Genomic DNA, 22,715 nt, shown 5'->3' with positions numbered 1-22,715 from the left:
TTCCTGGTTTGCAAATTCCCAAATTTTCAAGAGCGAAATGAGCCTTAACCATAGAATTTAATTCGGCATCATTTTCGGTTGAATGATGACACATATGAAAACTGTGTGGTGCAATGTTTGAAGACGATTTATTTCCCGTGGGGCACATTCCGGACACCATCCATCCTAATCGCGTCTTGGCTGCTACAGGCTCGTGTACTGCACCTTTACGACATTTCAATGGATTCACTACGCGTATATTGTTCATGCCGATAAGGATACGTGGTTGAATGTTTTCATACGATTCAACAGGTATTCCTCGCAGATGTGCATGCTGCGAGGCTAACGTTGTAAACGATAGAGACTGGGAAGGAAGCTTCAACTCCTTCACGGTGTAAACATCAGTCAGTCGATGCTTTATGTTACCGTTTCCTATTTTCGAAATATCGAGCGAGACTCTCTTGGCCGAATTTTCATAACGGCAGGTGTCTGCGGTCCAACGTAAGCAAAGCGGACGCTTTTCTCCCTCTAGATACAACTCTGAAGCCAGTCCTTCCTCTAGTAGCGTCAACGATGATCCACAATCGAGAAAGGCGAACGTATCGATATGTATGTCTTTATTATAAAGCGTCACCGGAACGTACTGGAACAGGACCGAATTGCAGTTGCTTCTGTGAGTGTTGCAAACATATTCGGTGGCGTCATGCTTACTGCCACCACTAGATTGCTCCCTTCGACCCGATTCAGTGGAAGGGGGGTTGGAGGAGTGCTTATCCTTTGCATCGTTGTGCAGCAACCGATGATGCTTAAACGTACATCCTTTTTTACCGCATACTTAAGCGGATTTACACGGGCCCTGGTGCGTAGGCAGCAGCGGCACAACTTATGTTCGCGGATCGCATTCCATCGAGATGAATGATCGAGTATCAGAAACTGCTTGGAATTTTCCACGGCATCGCATTTTCCTCGACAAACGGAACATCCACTGGAACTGGGACCTCCCGTAAATGTATTTCGCTGGTAAGTCGACTCAGTGTGTGCGTTCAAAAAACCGTCTTCCTTTCGCGTCTTTCTAGATTTGTCAGCAACATTTTGACCTTGTGGAATAGTTACCGTACTTGCTGCCTCAGCAAGCGTGTAGAGCCATGCACTAAATTCGGCGAGGGAAGCTTGGCGTAAACTTTGGCGATGTGTTACCCAGTTAAGCCGAATCATGGGTGGTAATCGGTCTACAAGACTTTGCATGAGAGAAATGAGAGAAAGAGTTTATCTGCTCTCGGTGCAGGCAATAACTGGACCTTCTGGATAAGAGAATGAACTACAACCTCTGGTCGACCGAAAAGCATTTTTAGCGTCGCTAACACACTTTCCAGATTTCTCGGATACAACAACTGACATCTGACTGCGTCCAATGCCTTGCCCTTGAGGCATTTTTGCAGCCGCATCATATTCTCTTCTATCGTATAGCCACAGAGACGCGTCGTACTTTCGGAATCAGCAATAAATAACGGCCACTGTTCTGGGTCACCGTTATATTCCGGAAGGTCCTTCGAGACGGCTTGACGAGCAGCTATCTGGCTTCTATTGAGTAAAGTGGATTCATTCCCAACATTAGTAGCAAGCGACGGGTCAAGCGGACGCGTGTATGGAACGTTTGCACGAGACGACACTAGCGAAGGAAAACACTGTGTGCCAGCACTGGATCCAACCGGCCTGCTTGAATTTCGAAAATCACACACCGGCGAAGATTGTGACTGCGGGTTACAAAACACTGGGGCGGTTGGTAAACTGGTCGGAGGCCATTGTTGAGAACCTGAAGATGTGCAAGGTCGAATAATTGGCTCTGAGCTACAAGGAAATCTAGGCACTGGGATTGTCGAGTTTGGAGGTAACACTGTAGGCGTATCTATTAGTAGACGGTATCGTTGCATCAAATGTTTCCTCTCGAGGATTTGTTCCTCTTCAAGATAGCGGAGCTTCAGTTCCATAGGCAATTGAGAAATGAGATTCGATCGCGCTGGTACTGACGGTGCAGTTGTCATAATAGGCACAGTTTGCGGAAGAATTCACAAAGCTTTGATTGGCCGCTACGGAATATTCTACGCTAATTGTTGACGCCAGAGCGAGCGGCGAAACACCAGATTGGCTTATAGGGAACTTATTACCAGACATGGTTTGTTCTCCTGGAGCTGGAGGTAAAACCGAGGCAACTGATCGTGCGAATGAATTAACGAGAGACAAATGTTCTGGTGATTGCGTGACGGCTTGCGACACTGAAGCAGGAATTCTGGCATGTAGGCAATCCTGGCAGCTCCAGTCGGGGTCGCGATAGCTTCGGTCACACCAACACAGGAGAAATTGTACCACTGTCGGCACTCGTCACAGCTGACCATCTGGCTATTGTCTGGAAACCTACAGAGCGGGCAGCTTTGTTCGATGCTATCATCTTCGGCATCCGACAGCCGCGGCATTGTAGGCGCTTCACTTGATCCGGGTAAAAACGAAACTTTAAGATGTTGCCTTTGCAACGTAAAGAAAGCGAATTCCGAAATTTTACAACTGGTTTATTATCCAAGTTAAAGTTTCCTGCAAATTATCAGGATATAGTATAGGATATAATATTAAGTTTTAATTAAGCTTACGTTTTGTAACCTTCTGGCTCGCTTTACTCGGAATACAATGGAATAATTTAATAACTAATTTTACCTACAAACAAATTTCCAATTTAATTTAAATTTAGATCAAGTTTTAGTTTATCTTACTCTACGATTTCAAGGTTAACAAATGCACAATCAACACGTTTGGCTTAAAGTCGTACAGATATATAATTTCACGCGTGCGCACTCCTCGGCGATCTCCAAGCAAAAGGAAGTTTTTATCGTTAGGTTCGATCTGCTTCCCTCAATTCAGCAACCAATGACAGATCTGTCGTTATCAGTCGGCATGTAGGTTTCAAGGTGCGCTCACTGACGAGGGGCGTTCACAACAACTCTATTTCTAACATTTATTTTAGTATAACAAAGGCTAAATGGTGAGGTGACTATTAATCCAAATAAACGTAGGGGAATTGTGGGTAAAATGAACAGGGGTGGTAAAATGGACACCCGTTTACATCTCGACTATTACGTTGAAAAATAGTACAAACTTCTTTGGCACCTTATTTTAGAGGCACTAGAAGTTATTTGAGACAAAATATGCGACATGAAACAGTTAAACAGTCAAAATAATAAACAAAAACAAAAAACACGTGTACATTCGTGGTGGTGATGTTATTTTTTGCCTACAAAAAATAAGGATTTTTCTAGTGTAAAACAGTTTTTTATAACGGTTTTTCTGCAAATATCTGCACTCAGACTACTAACCAGAAGAAATCATCAAAGGTTAGTAATTGTTTAAATGATTTTCTCGATATTTTTAGGCATTTTCAATAATATGTATGTGCGGGTAAAATGGACAGCCCATGGTGATGGGGAAATTTTTTTTGCTAATTTCTATTGAAAAATCTAGATGCTTCGTGTTTATATCAGAAAAACGCAAAGGTAAACTCGGACCGATGATCAGATGACCGCGGCTAAACGTACCGTTGAATGCGGACTGTCCGTAAAAAAAACTTCCGCCATTTCCCAGTTTCTTGCAGATAAGGTCATACATTGTTATTAATTCCACCGCAAACGGTGAAAATTGAACTGTTGGTTAATGCATAAGTGTGTCACGTGCTATGAAACAACATTTTTCTATCTGTAAAAGGATAATTAATGTTCACGCCCAACGTGTTCATAATACCACCTCCCTATGTTCATTTTACCCACACGTGTTCATTTTACCCCCAAAAAACTGCTTCGGAAAATGCTCATGAAAACTACGAAAAATACTATGTTTAAGTACTACTTCTTATTTTTGGTATCAACCGTTAGTGGCTCAGTTAATGTGCGCTATCGACTCATAGTTGTAGTATTAAACTGTGGAGGAAATTGGGAAATGGCTTAGGGTGTCCATTTTATCACCCCTTCTCCTATGTCATGTTTCATCGAGAAACAATAGTCCTGTCATCTCCTAAGTGGATACAAGAGTAATTAAAAATACTTTGCTCATAACTCACGTGGATCATTATCTTACGGACACGTAACTGCACACAACAGCCTCTCCTTCCCTCCCTTTGTACATCCTGAATTCCCACCGGTGCACGTTTCGTGTTTACGTTGCCGGTTACTGTTAGGCAAAATGCCTGCCTCCATTACACGATGGTTAAATTGGTTATGGATGAATCCATTATGAAAAACAATGAAATCAAACTCCCCGAGGGACAATTGTTGGACCGTTGTTGTGCGGTTGCCTACTCTGGGTATAACACACGTAGGTACATTCGTACCGAATGTTCTACCAAAACATGCTGAACTGCAAGTCCGAACCCACGCAGCGCGCCGCTAGAGGATTTGTGACGAGCAAAAATCAAGTAGTGATTTATAGGTTTATAGAAGAACGTCTCTTATTTTTTGAAACAACAACTACTGGTAATGTTTGGTAACTAAGAACCGACTGAATAGATTTATCACTAAAAATAGTTGACAATAATTAGTTTGACGTTTAAGTTTGATACACCCTATGAACAATATGAGTTTGAATCCATGTTATTTCTCTCCATAATTTTCCCTGGGCAAAGAACAACAAATCTGGTAAGCACCAGGATCTATTGTACTGCTGCCGGAAGCCAAGCTAGAGATCATCAATAATCAATTAGAAACACTTTTTTGGACAGCGTGACACCCACTGGGGAGAGGTCAAATCATCCACTAATTGAAAAATGAATTATGAAAAACATACGGTCAATCAATCTGAAAGCGCTGGCATGACAGCAAATTTGAATGACAGCCCGCGCTCTCTCTCTCTCCCACTCTGTACATATTTGGAATGCACTTTAATTTCCCAAATGGTAGGTCGTGCCAGCACAGTGTGTGGGTAGCAAGCAATTAAAACACAATCCAATTATTTTCCGATGTTTGGTGATGCGCTGCAGTGTCACGTGCCAAATGTTTATTATCACATAATTGATCAATAAAACACTACAATTTGTTCGCATTGCTGGTAAGTCAGAATGCTTCGTTCACAATTCCGAAGTTGCACTACTAGAGGGCCTGGATGCAGGGTTCAACTTTTAAATCCAGAACGTAAAAATTGAGAGCTTCATCCACGAGGCCAACGACGCTTGGCTGGATTATGCAAAGCCGGCAGAGTGATTACCATAAACCAATTCTGGTGCCCGTGGCACCATTGTACTGGACCAGCTGCCAAAGTGCAAATACTTTAAACGCTTGCCAGTGGCACTTGTAAGTTCATCGATCGAGTCGCAAGTTCCTTTCAGTAGTAAAAGTTACAGTTAGTTTATGTACCGATCACTAAATTTTAATTGTTAGTTTTTTAGGGGATTTTTCACACGCCATGGGTTTGATAGTCCCTCTAAATAAAACCTTTTTCCAAATTCAAATTCAATGTTTTTAATATTGTATACTTAAACAATTTTCTAAAAACCAAATCTTGACAACTTTTCTCCAACTTTGGTATGTATTACAGTAACCAAGCACCTCCATTAAGGGGTTGCCTTAGCCTTTTCTATGGAGGCGCTTGGTTACTGTAATGTTTTCTGGACACGCATCTGATATATTTAGTAAACACTAAGGAATAAAAAGATTTTATCTCCAAAAGAAAAAAATATAACTCCACCAAAATTTGATAAAATATTAAATAAGCTGAGGAATCCAAAAAAATGATAAGGTCTTCTGGTTCCTAAACCCTCCAGAATAACAAAAAATAGCTTGTATCATTATTTTGGCATACCCAATTATTGTTTGTTTAAAATACAGTTTGGCATTTGTCCTTGAAAAACACACAGTGAAAAAATCAGGAAGCAAATCTGAAAAGACGGAGCCAGCGGCGATTCTCTAACAGTAGTTTGAAAGTATCCTTTTATATACGACTATCAAGAGACGAATCATTCCACAGTAAATTGCCACGATAAATGTCAGTCACAAAACCACGAAACCATGGTCTTCATAATGCCACTTTGTATTTTTTTTTTTGCACTGTTTAAAAGAGAATAATTTCTTTCCAGCCGAAGTGCATGGAATATTTACCTTCCCGCATTGCGTCACGGTAAAGGCACGGGAGAGTCTTTTCAAAGTTAAGTCTTGAAATGTTTCCGCAGTACCGAAAGATGAAATACGAATATTTTATTCAGCACTTGATATACCACGCAAGATTTTCGCCCTGTGGCGGGAGAGTGGGTCGGATTGGTGTAGGTGAAATCAGCAGTAGTATTTCATATGACCAGTTTTTTGCTAAGACGATGGTTGCCGTCAGTGTTCGAAATTGCTTCGTTTCCTTTTTTCCTAAATATACCCACAAACACACACACACACCAGCTTTTCCGACCAGGGGCTCTAAATCTGCCGGCCGTACGTCTGGCTTGCGTGCATGTTCATCGTCGTACATAAGGAGTCAATTTCGGCTCCCATTTCGGCAAGGGATGGTGCTTGGCATGGGAAATGCTGCGTTTGGCCTCTTGTTAGCCGGCAATAGCTGTCGTTTTATGGAATAAATAATTAAAAGATTATTTTGCGGAAGTAAGCCGCCGAGCTGAGTTGGGTTTTTCCTTTTTGCCGAAAATGACATCCGCCCGATTGCAGGACTTTTGCCAACTGGGAGGAAATATAAATGCAAGTGAGATTATTTCAGCTATCTAAAGAACGCGAAAAAATGGAAACACCCACATTTGCGAGTAAACTGAAGTTTTAGGAAGTGGAAAAACATACTTCTCCAATCGCCGCTATGAGAAAAACCGAAGGACTGCTTTATTGTACTCGACAGAACGATGGAGGAGATTTGTGCAATAAAAAAAGGATCAAGCAGTGCTTTCCTGCAAACTGTGGGCTACCATCAGAAGGGAAAAAAACATGTTGCAATCCAGCTCGCTGCTTTTTTACCCTCATTTTTACTTTCATTTGCACAGTTGATATTTAACATATTTTTCACATTAAATCTTGCCAGCAAAAAAAAATCAAAGGTTTGTAAGGTATTTAAAGTCATAGCCGTGCGCAGGTTTCCCATTTGAGGAGAGTTGACAGACAAATGATTTTTTTTAAAGTAGATGTAGAAATTGTTTCATTTTGACGACATTTTCTGAAGTTACTAAATATGATACTCATCATATCTCTTTTAATTCTTCGGGAATCATTTCAGGATTTTTTGAAGTAGAATACTTCTCTCAGGAAGTTCGGCTACATAGGGATGTGAAATGAAAATCTAAAACCGAAAAAAGTGAAAAATATGTCCAATTTCAAATGCTAATAAATCGGTTAGTATTCGATGGATTTTCTTCGTTCTTCTAGCAATAGATTGGAAAATCTTCTAAGATTCTACCCGAAATAAGATAATTGTAATTTTATTATTCACACTATTGTACTATTGAAAATAGTCAAGCCTTGTCAAAACGAAAAGTTCGACCTCTGATTGGTCGTTATATGCTTGCTTCCCAAGCACGGTCGACAGGATCATATACCTTGCAATTGAAAACATGCTATTTGGCCTATATAAGAGCTTGTTTCAGCCGGAGCCGCTCATAATAGTTCTAGACAGCGACAACAGCAGTCGTCCTTCCTTAGCAGCAGCAGTAGCCCTGTGGTTGGTTACCACGTCTCAGGAGCAGCGCGGTTTTTCTCAGCATGTGTCGCCAGACAGCCATTATTCCCCTCGTGTTGGGGCAGCATGAAGATTGCCACCAGGAAATCCAATTTTTAACATCAAAATGCCTTTTTTCAAGGCAAATAAACAAGTCATTGAAAGTTAATAATTTTTGTCAACGCAAGCAAGCATTCTGTGTTGCATCCTAGCAATTTGAATTCGTCGCACCCGTCTAATTTACTGAATGTGAAATAGCTTCCACAGTGCATGTTGTCCGTGTATCTTAATTCCCCCAATGTTAGGGCAGCTCAAAGGTTGTAATTAGCAACCGATTTTGAACCGCAAAATGCTTTTTTCAAGGCAAATAAAAAAATAATTGAAGGGTAATAATTTTCTGGCATCAACACAAGCAGACATTCTGAGCGGGATGCAATCAAATTCTGTTGTAGTTGTCTAATTTTTACTTTATTTAGTAAACCCCCCACTGTAGGGGCAGCGCAAAGGCTGCGATCAGCATAAACGACATTGAATAATAAACTGCCCTGTTAGAACGCATTCACAAAAGCAGTTAGTTCGACTGTGCAGAGCTAATATGAAGTCGATTCAATCAATCAGCAGTAACAGAATTTCGTCGTCTCCCAGTTGCCAAGTTGCAACATGATGCAACACGCAACAGCGAGCAAACGAAATCGCTTGATGTTACAAACCGCAATAAGATACGGGTTAAAACGTTGCGTGTGTGAAAGCACCATCGGTGTTTATTCGCTGGATACAAAAATCAAATGCGAATTCTCGCCAAACATGTGAAAAGGGCCCATGTGCCTTATGTATACAAGCCAAATTTTCTCGTTTTTTGATTAATACAAGCGAAATCTGCCCTTAATACTATGATTTATTGATAAAAGGATTTATTCTCAATCAAACAATCTTATTTGTACGGGTAGATTAAGCTTGTATTAATCGAAAAACGTAAAATTGTGGCTTGTTTACATATGGCACATGGGCCTTTTTCACATGTTTAGCGAGAATTGTGGAATAATTCGTCTAAAGAACATAAGGAAATGGTAAACCTCAACTGAAAGGCGTGACCTATTACGCAGCACCCTTCGGCTATAAAAGAGTGTTTCTGGGAAAACTAGCTACATTTATCAGTCGGATGGTGAGCTGGATGGACCGTCCACAACGTTGACAGCAGATATCAGCACTCAGCAGTAACAGAGGATAGCAGCGGGTTGCGCCTGTGGCTGCCTTCAAATTAAACAAATCACTTGCCCTGTGGATTATCACCACGTCTCAGGCCTCTGCCTGGCCTCTGGTATTAGCGGTTGATGCATTTGCCAACACTTACTCCAGTACAGCCGTGTCTAATTTTCAATGTGAAAACACCTTTCTATTGTGTTGGCCGTGCGCATTAGGCCTCTGCCAGGCTAAACGCGAAAAGCGGCGCGAACCGATTCGCTCGGCCGTAGGTTAATGTACAGTCGTAAGTAGAGCTGTGTAAAAGTATTCTACTTCAACCTTGCGGTCGTGGCTTTGCACACAACCCTCCTGTGATTTTTTTATAATGAAAAATAGGATTTCTATTGATTTGTCTCCAAATCTTTAAAATTGTATTTTTATTAATCTATTTAATTACGTTTTAAGTACTCATAACTCGAATACTCGATAAATGGCATCAGTCCACAAGCTTCAAGTCGACGATTGATAGAGTTTTCAGAGCCTGGAATAAAACATCAAAACCAAACAACTATTGCAAAACTTCTTCGCTATACACAGGCCAAATGCAGTCAGCAGCTCAGCCTCAGACAAAACATAAACCCCAAGCCACTCGATGCAGTGAACCACAGCGCTCTAGAGCTGGGTGTGGGCGTTTACTGGTGCAGTCAATGCGGTAGGTATGCAGTTTTGCTGTATTTTCCGTCTACCAACCCAAGGCTGGAAGTTTCTGCTTATGCAGAAAAGTCTTCTCTGTGCGGCAAAATATCGAATAGGGAAACTTGTTGATTAAAGCTGGCATTGAGATGATTGAAGCTATCGCCATGTAAACGTATTGATTTTCGTTATATGGTTGTATAGTCTATGTTTAATCCGTTTATTCTTCCAGACTGCTATTCAGTGCTGAATTCTTCGGGGAATCTTGCACCAACAGGCCGACACAACTTTATGGTTACGATTTGGACCCACAGGCTTTTTTTTCGTGTTGAGTATTTTCGTCCTACAGGCTTAGTTATATATAACAGTCTGCTTGACCTATACGAAATATTTGGTAATATCCTTTCCCTCGAGTAGTACAGTCAATATGAAAGAGTTAATATATATCTGCAGCAAATCATTGGCAGCGGAAGCCATATTTCAAACTTAACCATCTTACTGCCACACTAGCACCATAAACAAGGGTGCATACTACAACCACCTTCGCAGATCAACGGCAACATCTCTTGCTCTCTGTCTCTATATATCTCTCTCTCTCTATAGCCTCTAGTCGGACTAGCGGCAGCAAGGGGAGGCCAAAGCAGCCGCAAGCTATTCATTTTCCTCTAGCATTCAACATCGACATTAAAATCGATGATGCAGTGAAAACCGTCTGCTAACACATCAGCTCAGGGCTCGATTGGGGGGAAGGCCGAAGTTTTCGTGGGCCAGCTGGTCCGGGTTCATGCTGGTGAATATATGTCCAGCTGGCAAAAAAAAAGAATTTTACAGGTTGACTAAATTAATTTAAAGTTACACAGCCCTTGTCGGTTTCCGGAAAGCCAAATAAGGTTTTTACCAATTCCTACCATTCAGTACAAATCTTAAAAGTATGTAGTTAGCAATAAATCTAATTATGTCTGAAAAACTTTTTTCGAATCAACAATTTTTCTGAGTTTACGGTTAGTTTGACCAATATATAAGTTGTTTAGTGGTCTTCACAACTAAACAAAATTTATGCCTCCTTCGTCTTTTCGGAATAAAAGTATATACTTCATGTTTTAGAAATATAACCAACAAATCTTTCCTGTAGTATTTTTTCGGCATCACATAGAAAAAATTTTACAATGGTTTTTTTAGGTTATTTTTTTTTTCTTTAAAAACCACTTTCGAATTTGCTTTTACAAGAGTCATATATTCTTTTGAAAATTGTACTATGTTGTGTTGTGTTTGTTTTACGGCTAATTTTTACAAAAAAGCAAAGTTTATTATACACAAACTTCGCAGCCAACTGTTAAGTATACAGGACAATTGCGGGGCTAGCGCCACGATACTACTGACACTAACAATCTCTCCCGAGCCGAGGTTCGAACCTATGACGACTGGCTTCCCAGGTAACCAGAAATCGTATAATAATGGCAATACAAAATCGTATAAACATCCAGTTTCAGGTTTCATCGCAGTAGAGTTGTCTACAGTGCTAAACTTAATTGCAGTGCAAAATTGTAGGATTTCTAATTTATGTGATCCACGTTGATATTCATATTCCTTGAAAACTCCTATAACAGTTGTAAGAGGATTGCATAATGAATTTTATACAATTTACTATCTCATGACAGTTAATATCGTCTATTATGAAACACGAAATCGTTGAATGGTATAAAATGATACCATTTTTACGTCAAATTTAATTTAAATTAAAATGTCCCTTTCAGCAATTCTGGTTTTAAAAATCTAGTTCCTAAAAGATTTGAAGAACAGGGTATAAATCATGAACGCAGTTTTGACTAAAAGTAAAATCACCCAAAAACAATGGCTTCACATAAACATGGGCAACGCCTTGAAAGATTTTTAATTTTTGTTGATTGCATTTGCTTGAATCGCCTAACAGTTGAAAAGAAGGTCAATGCAGATCGCATGTTATTATTCCTTCGTATATGAGTAATATTGAGTTACATATTGACATCAGAGTCTTTAAATAGATTCGGGTCAACATTGAAGACAATAAGTGACATTTTTTTTTTTAAGGGGGGATTTGTTAGTAGCTTAAGTATTTATGATAAATATTAGTAAATAATGAGTATGTGTGTCCAATCACAAATGGTGACTTCTCAACACTGTTAGAAGTTTGTAATTTTAATTGTTAGGATTTGTTTGCTTTCGCAATTAGGACTTATCATTCGTAAGGATTTAAACCTACTTGTCAGAAAAGGGGAAGTAAACTTACAACTAACTTAATTGCTAACTTATTGGCTATAAAGAGAGCTTATCGTAGCAATTGAGGATTGCAACGATTTTTGACGAAAATTATTAATAATTTTATTTGACATAGCTTCTAATGGTTCAACACCAGTAAGTCTATGTAATTCGAGTGTACCAAACCAAGGAGGACGCTTCAAAATCATTTTCAGAATTTTATTCTGAATCCTTTGGAGCGTTTTCTTCCTTGTTGAACAGCAACTTGACCAGATCGGTACAGCATAAAGCATTGCTGGTCTAAAAATTTGTTTGTAAATCAAAAGTTTGTTCTTTAAACAAAGTTTAGAAGAAAGAATATTTGATGCACTTGGCTTGTATACTCTTAATGTGCTCTTTGGAAATAAGTTTTTATAAGTGACATTATATACGATTTACAGGTTCATACGATTTGAAGCATTCAACAGTACTAGATAAAATTCAATGACATGCAGCATCGTAAAATGACTCTAAGGATAGGGAATAAGAGCAGTGATCGGAACGTTGGGGGTTCGAGGCTGAACACAGCCTTGTAAAATATAATAAAGATAAATGCCGCATCCAACCTCAATAATTAATACATACCAAAGAATTTAATGGTACGCGCACTTCTCATTAAAAAAAAAAAATATAAATGAAATTGTTGCTACTCAATTTTATGTGTTTTTTATTATTTGGAAAATTTAGGTTGTATATAATGCAAAATTTATTCGCAGTACAGGTTACAAACTGTTGCGTTTTAGTTCGTAGAGCATCGTGGTAGAATCATAATACAGGTGAAACGGAATTGTATGTATGCTTGAATTATAGCAATAGAAATGGAATAAAAAATCACAGGAGGGTTGTGTGCAAAGCCACGACCGCAAGGTTGAAGTAGAATACTTTTACACAGCTCTTCTTACGACTGTACATTAACCTACGACCGAGCGAATCGGTTCGCGCCGCTTTTCGCGTTTAGCCTGGCAGAGGCCTAATGCGCACGGCCAACACAATAGAAAGGTGTTTTCACATTGAAAATTAGACACGGCTGTACTGGAGTAAGTGTTGGCAAATGCATCAACCGCTAATACCGCCGCTATCGTACGAAAGTCAGCCTGGCAGAGGCCTGAGACGTGGTGACCAACCACAGGGCAAGTGATTTGTTTAATTTGAAGGCAGCCACAGGCGCAACCCGCTGCTATCCTCTGTTACTGCTGAGTGCTGATATCTGCTGTCAACGTTGTGGACGGTCCATCCAGCTCACCATCCGACTGATAAATGTAGCTAGTTTTCCCAGAAACACTCTTTTATAGCCGAAGGGTGCTGCGTAATAGGTCACGCCTTTCAGTTGAGGTTTACCATTTCCTTATGTTCTTTAGACGAATTATTCCACAATTCTCGCTAAACATGTGAAAAAGGCCCATGTGCCATATGTAAACAAGCCACAATTTTACGTTTTTCGATTAATACAAGCTTAATCTACCCGTACAAATAAGATTGTTTGATTGAGAATAAATCCTTTTATCAATAAATCATAGTATTAAGGGCAGATTTCGCTTGTATTAATCAAAAAACGAGAAAATTTGGCTTGTATACATAAGGCACATGGGCCCTTTTCACATGTTTGGCGAGAATTCGCATTTGATTTTTGTATCCAGCGAATAAACACCGATGGTGCTTTCACACACGCAACGTTTTAACCCGTATCTTATTGCGGTTTGTAACATCAAGCGATTTCGTTTGCTCGCTGTTGCGTGTTGCATCATGTTGCAACTTGGCAACTGGGAGACGACGAAATTCTGTTACTGCTGATTGACTGAATCGACTTCATATTAGCTCTGCATAGTCGAACTAACTGCTTTTGTGGATGCGTTCTAACAGGGGAGTTTATTATTCAATGTCGTTTATGCTGATCGCAGCCTTTGCGCTGCCCCTACAGTGGGGGGTTTACTAAATAAAGTAAAAATTAGACAACTACAACAGAATTTGATTGCATCCCGCTCAGAATGTCTGCTTGTGTTGATGCCAGAAAATTATTAACCTTCAATTATTTTTTTATTTGCCTTCAAAAAAGCATTTTGCGGTTCAAAATCGGTTGCTAATTACAACCTTTGAGCTGCCCTAACATTGGGGGAATTAAGATACACGGACAACATGCACTGTGGAAGCTATTTCACATTCAGTAAATTAGACGGGTGCGACGAATTTAAATTGCTAGGATGCAACACAGAATGCTTGCTTGCGTTGACAAAAATTATTAACTTTCAATGACTTGTTTATTTGCCTTGAAAAAAAAAATTTTGATGTTAAAAATTAAATTTCCTGGTGGCAATCTTCATGCTGCCCCAACACGAGGGGAATAATGGCTGTCTGGCGACACATGCTGAGAAAAACCGCGCTGCTCCTGAGACGTGGTGACCAACCACAGGGCTAGTGCTGCTGCTAAGGAAGGACGACTGCTGTTGTCGCTGTCTAGAACTATTATGAGCGGCCCCGGCTGAAACAGGCTTTTATATAGGCCAAATAGCATATTTTCAATTGCAAGGTATATGATCCTGTCGACCGTGCTTGGGAAGCAAGCATATAACGACCAATCAGAGATCGAACTTTTCGTTTTGACAAGGCTTGACTATTTTCAATAGTACAATAGTGTGAATAATAAAAATACAATTATCTTATTTCGGGTAGAATCTTAGAAGATTTTCCAATCTATTGCTAGAAGAACGAAGAAAATCCATCGAATACTAACCGATTTATTAGCATTTGAAATTGGACATATTTTTCACTTTTTTCGGTTTTAGATTTTCATTTCACATCCCTATGTAGCCGAACTTCCTGAGAGAAGTATTCTACTTCAAAAAGTTGTATATCTTTAACTGCGCCAACCATTTTGGTACGTATATTGCCTCCACTTTGGTACCTATAAGCTCATATAGAACGTTATATACAACTTTATGAGATTGTACAAGGGTGCTTATATCTCAACAACAACTGAAATATACGGACCAAATTGTTGACTGGGTTGTTAGGCCAGCATCGTACCTCGAGACCAGATGGGAGGGTTAATTTTTACAATATTTTCCAAATAACTCGCTTCATGTTGATTTTCTTCGAAACTTCTTTGAATTTAAACAAGTACTGGTATGGGGTCAGGAAAACTTCCGCAGTTTGGATGGAATGTCTATCGTTTACTTTATGAAATAAATCACAGAATTCTCCAAGAGCCTGTGAGAAATATCGGGGTGGAATAGATCACCAATGAAATCCTTGCATTCTATAGGAAATGTGTTATTATTCGATATAAACATGGGAAATTATTATTTTTCAACTGAAAAATGTCAATTACAACTACTTTGGGAATAAAAATAACGATATTCCAGGTTGAATGCTTCCGAGATTAAATTTATATTTCTTATAAACTCCTCGAAAACCATCAGTATCATATAATCGGTATGGTACAATTATCCTTTAAAATTACATACTTCGGGTCATCAAAGCAATGAATAATTGATGTATGGTTTACTGTGGTAAATAAAAATTTGCAATTCTCAAGTATCCCGTTTTTCGAAACAATTTAGCCCGTTTCCTCCCGAAAAAAATTGGTCAGCCTTTTTTTAGAGGGTTCATGCATTATTAGTTGAACGTTACCCGGTCTTAAAGATTTAAAAATTTAGAATCAAAGCCCAGGTGCGCTCCGGTTTGGTATTTCTCCTTCTATTAATTCGATACAGACTTCGTAACCAATTGTTAGTGTACACGAACAATTACGCGGCTAGCGCTACGATCCTATTGACCCTAACAGTCGCTCCAGAGCCGGGATTCAAACATACGTCAACTGGCTTGTTGAACCAGCAGTACACCTCGTATATTCCACTGTTCATTTAACAATCTTGGATTTCAAAATGGCCTTTGTAAATCATCCAGGTTCTGGAAACAACCAATTTAAGTAGTATTTGGCCATTTTAGGCCATTTAATTTTTATATTTTTTAGCAAACCAAATTTCTTATTGGCGTCTAGGCATCATCTTGATTTTGTAAAAAGCTATATTAAGTGGTATTTAACCATTTTAGGCTGCTTTACAGAAATCAAAAGTCGAATTTCAATACGACGCACGTCTGGGGTCGTTTCCGATCTCTGAACATCATTCCGGTTTCCGGAAATACCCAAATTGACCATTTACTATAAGTCAAAAAAATGGCTTCCGGCTAAAGTTTTCCAGCTCCGCAAATACATATATATTCAATGGTGCCTGGATAATTTTTCAGCTCTGATTAATCGAAATTTGCGTTCCAGCTAGTCAGCCTATACACCAGAGAGACGCCGAGACACACACACCGTTAACGCAACTGTCAACATCAAAACGGGCGAGCTGTATGATTTTGCATTTCCGTTATCCGTTTTGATGTTGACAGTTGCCTTAACGGTGAGTGTCTCGGCGTCTCTCTGGTGTATAGGCTGACTAGTTCCAGCATAGCTTGACATTTCTGAATAGTACAACAGTAATCATCATAAAACCATAATTTACTGCATTTGGACGAACGAAATGAAAGAGCCTATAACTCGATCAATTCAGTTTTGGAAAAGAACATGCAAAAATTTACTTTTATGATGTTCCCAAATTTCCAGAGAACATCCCTCTACCAGAGAGAGTTTGAATAGATTATTCGGATTTATATTTGCTAACGATTTTTTGCACAGTAGAGTGGGTTCTTCCGAAAACCGCTGTTATTTTCCTCAACAACTTCCACATCTACATACTTATTATCAGTGTTTTGTTGTTTTGTTATATTTGCAACTCAAAAAAGTCGTTTTTACGCGGGCCCATACAAATTTGGAACGCATCCCTCGCGAAAAAAAGACCTTACTGTATCAACAAGGTAAATCCACTGAAACCGCGCTGCATTGCCTAGTGACGATGATCGAGAAGTCGCTAAAATGTAAAGAACCAGCGGTCTGGGCTTTTCTTGATATAGAGGGATCTTACGATAACTGTCGTTAGCTCCACAAAATAAAGAAGTCGACAATACTACAATGGGCTGGATCCAAGCCATGCTTACGAATAGGAAGATAACAGCTACATTGGGAGTTACAGTAAAGGCAATCAAATTGTGTCCATAAGAAAAAGTTCTCTCTCCCCTCTCCGCTCTTCTAAAAAGTTATCGCAGCTTGGTAACAAAGTCATTAACCCCACCAAAAGTCATTATATCCTTTACCACGCGAAGGACACTACTGAATAGGATAGGACCAAAAACATCACATCGAGAAGACTGGCATCTCTGGATCGATCCCATACAAATGACAAGCGTCAAATCAAACAGCGCATCAAAAGCTTGCTATGAAAGTGCTGGAAATCACATCGCTGCGAAGACAGAGTATGCGTATGTGGTGGTCCAGCCTGTGCGTTCGGCTTGCATTCGCATCGCCAGCACGCAAATTAGCATGCGTCAATTCCACTTTCACTAAAAAGACTGCGCTGCCAAAACTGTCGCTTAACCTCAGGCAGAGTTCCCAGTCTTCTTGATATGATGTTTTTGGTAGGACAAAAACCAAATACCTTCGAAATATTCTGTATACAAAGCTGAACCGGACTGCTTAGATAGAAGGCATAGAAGCCATACTCTGTTTGTTGCCTTTACATCTTCTCGAAGGTGACCTAACGGGTCACCTTAGCATCCTAAGGAACCTTAGCATCCTAACAACTCTAACATCGTCCAGACTTCGACTGGATCTAAGTAAACCCATGATGAACGATTCATACAGTGATTAACATTCATCGCTCAAAGTGGAACAAAGGAGGGCCAAGTCATCCATCGAGCACCATCCGTCTGCCAGATGCAGCGATGTCAACCTTTTTTTTATAAAAAGCTGGAAGAATTCAAAATAAAAAACTGGATGAAACTAGCTATATAAATCTGAAGCTTTCACAGAAATTTATTTGATTTTCGGTTCTAAAAATGCTGTACCGTATTATTGCATGTAACCAAAAAGGCTGAAAGAAAATTTTTTACTGATGGAGATTATAGTCATTGGCGTACTTGAAATCGAGTGGATTTCGATTAAAATCTCACAACCGAGGGGCATGAATGCACAAATAACTGAAAAGACCATACATGTAATGGAAATGAGTTCAAAAATGTGTTGATGACAGAAAACTGGATAAAACTGGAACAATTTTCGAAAAACTGGAAATATTTAACCTTCAGCTGTTTCGCTGGCGATCTTCAAAAAACTGGAGATATCCAGAAAAAACTGGAGGGTTGGCAACGCTAGCCAGATGTGCTTCCAGACTAGTCTGGGAGAGCAGTGCAACACTCAGGGAGATTTTCCTTCTAAACAAAGTTATGCTACTTTGGGTACCCACTCACAGCGGAATCGAGGAGAATCAATATACAAGACAAGGATTTGCTCAATAATTTATTTGACCTGGGCCATTTCTGGATACCTCAATATCCGCCATTAAAGGCAAACTAAGCACATGGGAAACTTAACTCGTAGTGAGCTACGAACTACGTAAGGACACTGCACAGTGAGGCGACTCCATACAAATGCTGGGCAAGCAAAAAACTGTCTTCAAATCATGGAAAATACATGGTTTTTATATAATTTTGGGACACTGAGTCCGAATTTGATATTATTTTTGCATAAAAAAGCATATTTTTGACGCCAGGGGAATTTTCAAATTTTTTATAAATATTATGTGAGGAAAATTTTACGACGAATTCATTTTTTTGAAAAATAAAATGCATGATGCTTGAAAGACTTTCATATGCCATAAAAAACATAAAAATATTATTTAGTTATTGAGAAAACAAAAAAATATATCAATAGAAAAATATGCTTCTTGTTGAAAATCACTTATGAATTGTTTTTTTCAAAGTGACTATATTACATTGCTTCTTTTTATCGCATTCTTCTTTTTATTCACTTCCACCTTCACCTTCATTTTTGTGTTTATTTTCAATACAGCTTTAAAATCTTCAACGAAAGTTTTCAAAATGCAGTTTCTAACGTCAAAATAATAATTCACTATTTGCTCTGTAGAGATTAGTAGGCGATTTATTATATCATGGTTTGTGTTTACACGATTGTTTTTACTTGTGACTGGTACGATACAAAGTTAAAATATGATTTTGGTACTCAGTGCTGGTGATCCAAAACATAAACAATGATTAGTTTTTGATACTGCGTTAAATATAGGAATATTGATGAGTTAAACTTGTAAGTATGAAAATAGTGTGATTAATCATACTGAAACATGTTTAAAAACATCGTTATTATCAGACAAATACGAGCCATTTGTTATTCTGTTGACGATTTGCAGTGTGCCGAACACTCGTTGTTTCTCTTCGAAAGAAGAGTACACGCAAAACTTTTCCTTATTACTTTAGAAGCAATAGCGCAAAATTGCCTTTTGGGTAACAAACCTATTACTTAAAAGGCAATAAAATTCTTCCCCAGTCAAGTAACAACACATACTGCCATATATTTAGCACGTGTTACGGGAGTACGACTATCTAATAATGGTCGTTTCAACCACATGCAATATTTTTTCTGGCGAAAACTGCTCCCTTTCCATCTCAAGCAAAAAAAAATCACACACCGTCGCATATGTTGCACATGTTACAAGTTTCTTCAATCTCCAATTCATTCGGTGTGCGTGAACTATACACGCATACGGAGAATACGGAGAAGAGAAAAAATATGACATCAGGATCTGTAAACTGCGTTAGAGAAAAACAAAAACATTCGCTTTCCTGCAAGATATCTAAAACACATACTCATTGGTTCATGGAAACTTATTTGCACCTGTTTGAAAATACAATACTCGTGCCTATCCAGACAATATTCGCAGCTTCGGCAACTCTGGTCAGACAGTATTACATATTTCCATTTCAAGTAAACACTGGGGGACGAAACGAAAGTGTTTCTAATTAGACATTTGAGGTTGACGGTTGAGATTTTGATTATGTGTGGATGAAGGGGACAAAAATGAACCTGATCGTTGCATCAATACAAATGCAGCGAGTGAAGTCTTGCTAACACATGCATTGCGGTGCTTGGCTGTATGTCCTCCTCCAGAAACACATACAAGCGTGTGGCCGTCATAATTTTTATTACTTTTTGTTTGTTACTCTTTGTGTATAATGCGCAGTCATAAGACACAATAAGTAATAAAAAAATGCCCTAAAGTAATAAAATGTTCCCCGTTTGCGTTGGGTGTACTCTGCGCAACTCTGCGCAAGATCGGACTAGATGCATTTGAAAGGATTTTTTCCAAGCTATCTTTTAAAACTAGTGCCAATAGTGCCAAACCCTGCCGTCTAAACTTCAAACGCTGTTTTATGCAAAAAAATACGTAATTTTCTGATACCGCCTAATTTTTTTGAGTAATACAATGAAATTAGACATTATCCAATGATGAGGATTTATTCTCCACTGTATTACAGACAACTTTTCCTAAGACGTCATCAAGATTCAAGTTACCCTTGAGGCTCCAGCAAATTTCGCAACATTGCATTTTTTTAAGAAAAACGCCAAAAAACGCTGACTCAGTACACTTTGAAAAATAATAGAAAATTTGAATTTTGTCGTAAGGCACTAAAAATTAATCTAAACATATAAAAATACAGCTCTGTCTGTCTGTCTGTCTGATCCATATAGGCTTGGAAACTACTGAGCCGATCGGCGTGAAATTTTGTATATAGTGGTTTTAGGGGCCAAGAAAGACTAAGATAGACTTAGATAGTTCGAGACCCCTCCCTCTTCTGGAAAGGAGGGGTCCCATACAAATGAAACACAAATTCATGCACATCTCGAAAACTAACCAAGCAAATGGAACCAAATTTGGCAGGTGGATGTTTTTAGGGGTGTCAAATATATCCATAACAGTTTGACATCCCTCCCTCTTTTAAAAGGGAGGGATCCCATACAAAAGAAACACATATTTCGCACAGCTCGAGAACCAATCCACCAGATAGAACCAAATTTGGCATGTAAATGTTTTTAGAGGTAACAAATATGTCTATAATGGTTCGACACCCCTCCCTCTTATGTAAGGGAGGGGTTCCAAACAAATGAAACACAAATTTCTGCACATCTCGAGAACTAACCAAATAAAAGGAACAAAATTCGGCAGGTGAATATTTTCAGGGGTAACAAAGATGTCTATAATGTTTCGACACCCCTCCTTCTTCTGAAAGGAGGGGTTCCACACAAATTTCTGCACATCTCGAGAAATAATCAAGCAAAAGGAACAAAATTTGATATGTTGAGGTTTTTGAGAGCAAGAAAAAATTTTGACTCCAGACGCCATTGTTAAATTTAAGATGGAAACTTTCGGTTTCTATCCGGAAAATGTTTCCAAATATCATCCTATAATCCAAGATGTCGACTTCCGGTTTCTGAAAAACAGCAGGATATGACCAAATACCACCCAATATGGGTATTTCCGGGATTGTTATGATGCACTGAAGCCACAAATCGGCCTCAGACAACATTATGAATTGTAAGATGGCGACTTCCGGTGACTGGAAAAAAGACGAAAATGACCACCATAATATGGGTGTTTCTTCGACCCAAATACCAAATACCATTCTCCAAATACCTTCCGCTTTCTGAAAAACAGCCAAAAATGACCGATTTCCACCCAATATGAGATGCTTCGATACCAGAATGATACACAGGAGCTAGAATCGACCACAGAAACCATTTTGAATTCTAAGATGGTGACTTCCGGTTTCTGGAAAACAGCCGAAAATGACTGAATAACACCTATTATGGGTGTTTCTGGAACCAGAAAGACGCTCAGGGGCCAGAAATTGCCTCCAAATGCCATTTTAAAATCCAGGATGATGACTTACGGTTTCTGAAAAATAGCCTGAAGTGACCAAATACCACCCAATATGAGTGTTTCTTTAACCAGAATGATGCATGAAGCTAAAAATTGACCTCAGACACTATTTTGAATTGTAAGATGGCAACTTCTGGGAAACAGCCGAATACTACTACATATGAATATTTCCGTAATCGAAACAATGTATAAAAGCCAAGCATTGGTCCTGGACACCATCCTGAATTCGAAGATGACCACCTTCAGTTTCTGGAAAACAACGAAAATAATTGAATACCACCCAATATGAGTATTTCCGAAATAGGGGTGATGTACTAAAGGCAAAAATCGAGAATGTTGTCATTCCGATAAAACCAATAATTTCAAACGATATAAACAAATCGCAAGAAATCATTGAATTTGGAATGTTGAAAATTATTAAATTATACACAAAAATATGCGGGACGAAGTTTGCCGGGTCAGCTAGTAAGTTATAATATGTCAGTGAAAATCTCTTTACTTCCGTGTTATTCTTCACTTTTCAGAATTTTAATTTCTCCATAATTTCCGGACAGTGTTCAAGACTTTAAAACTGTTTAATGCAAATGATTATCATTTTGTATTGAATGTCATGTCAATTTCCACCGTGGGTTTCTTCCATTGAATTCAAATTGTTTAAGGTTCACAAATGTCAAAATAGATTTTGCGGCTATCAGAACCAGAGCCCAATAAATTTAATGGTAAACTTGGTGGAAATCTGATCAAAATCAATTGATGAAATTATTTCAATTATTGTTCATTTAGTGTATTTTCACTTCGCAATTTAGAATTATTACTCAGTTTAAAATGTCAAATTAAACAGAACTCAAAAGGTTTTTTATAGTTGTAATTTCATCTGTCTGTCCATTGCTTACGATTTTATTAATACTTTTTTTTTCTTCATCTTATTAGAACTTTTGTTTCATGTCGCAGACTGCAGGACAAAATATAATGTTGTAAATATATTCAATTAAACAGTTGTGTTTATTAAAAAAAAAATACCAAAAAACATTTTCAAAAATTAGTAACAACACACCTGTTTCAGGTGGAAAAATCAATTCCACACAT

At 38.7% G+C, this 22,715-nt stretch overlaps 1 protein-coding gene across 2 annotated transcripts in view; it reads right to left on the bottom strand.

The window, feature by feature from the left end:
• The window catches only part of LOC129726504 (protein tipE), a 92,056-nt gene that overhangs the window by 67,699 nt on the left and 1,642 nt on the right, over positions 1-22,715 (bottom strand). The window lies entirely within an intron of this gene.

The sequence above is a fragment of the Wyeomyia smithii genome, chromosome 3 (genome assembly GCF_029784165.1).
Source record: "Wyeomyia smithii strain HCP4-BCI-WySm-NY-G18 chromosome 3, ASM2978416v1, whole genome shotgun sequence".
Lineage (NCBI taxonomy): Eukaryota > Metazoa > Arthropoda > Insecta > Diptera > Culicidae > Wyeomyia > Wyeomyia smithii.
The sequence above is the reverse complement of the archived record's forward strand: the minus strand, read 5'-3'. Positions and strand labels throughout refer to the sequence as shown.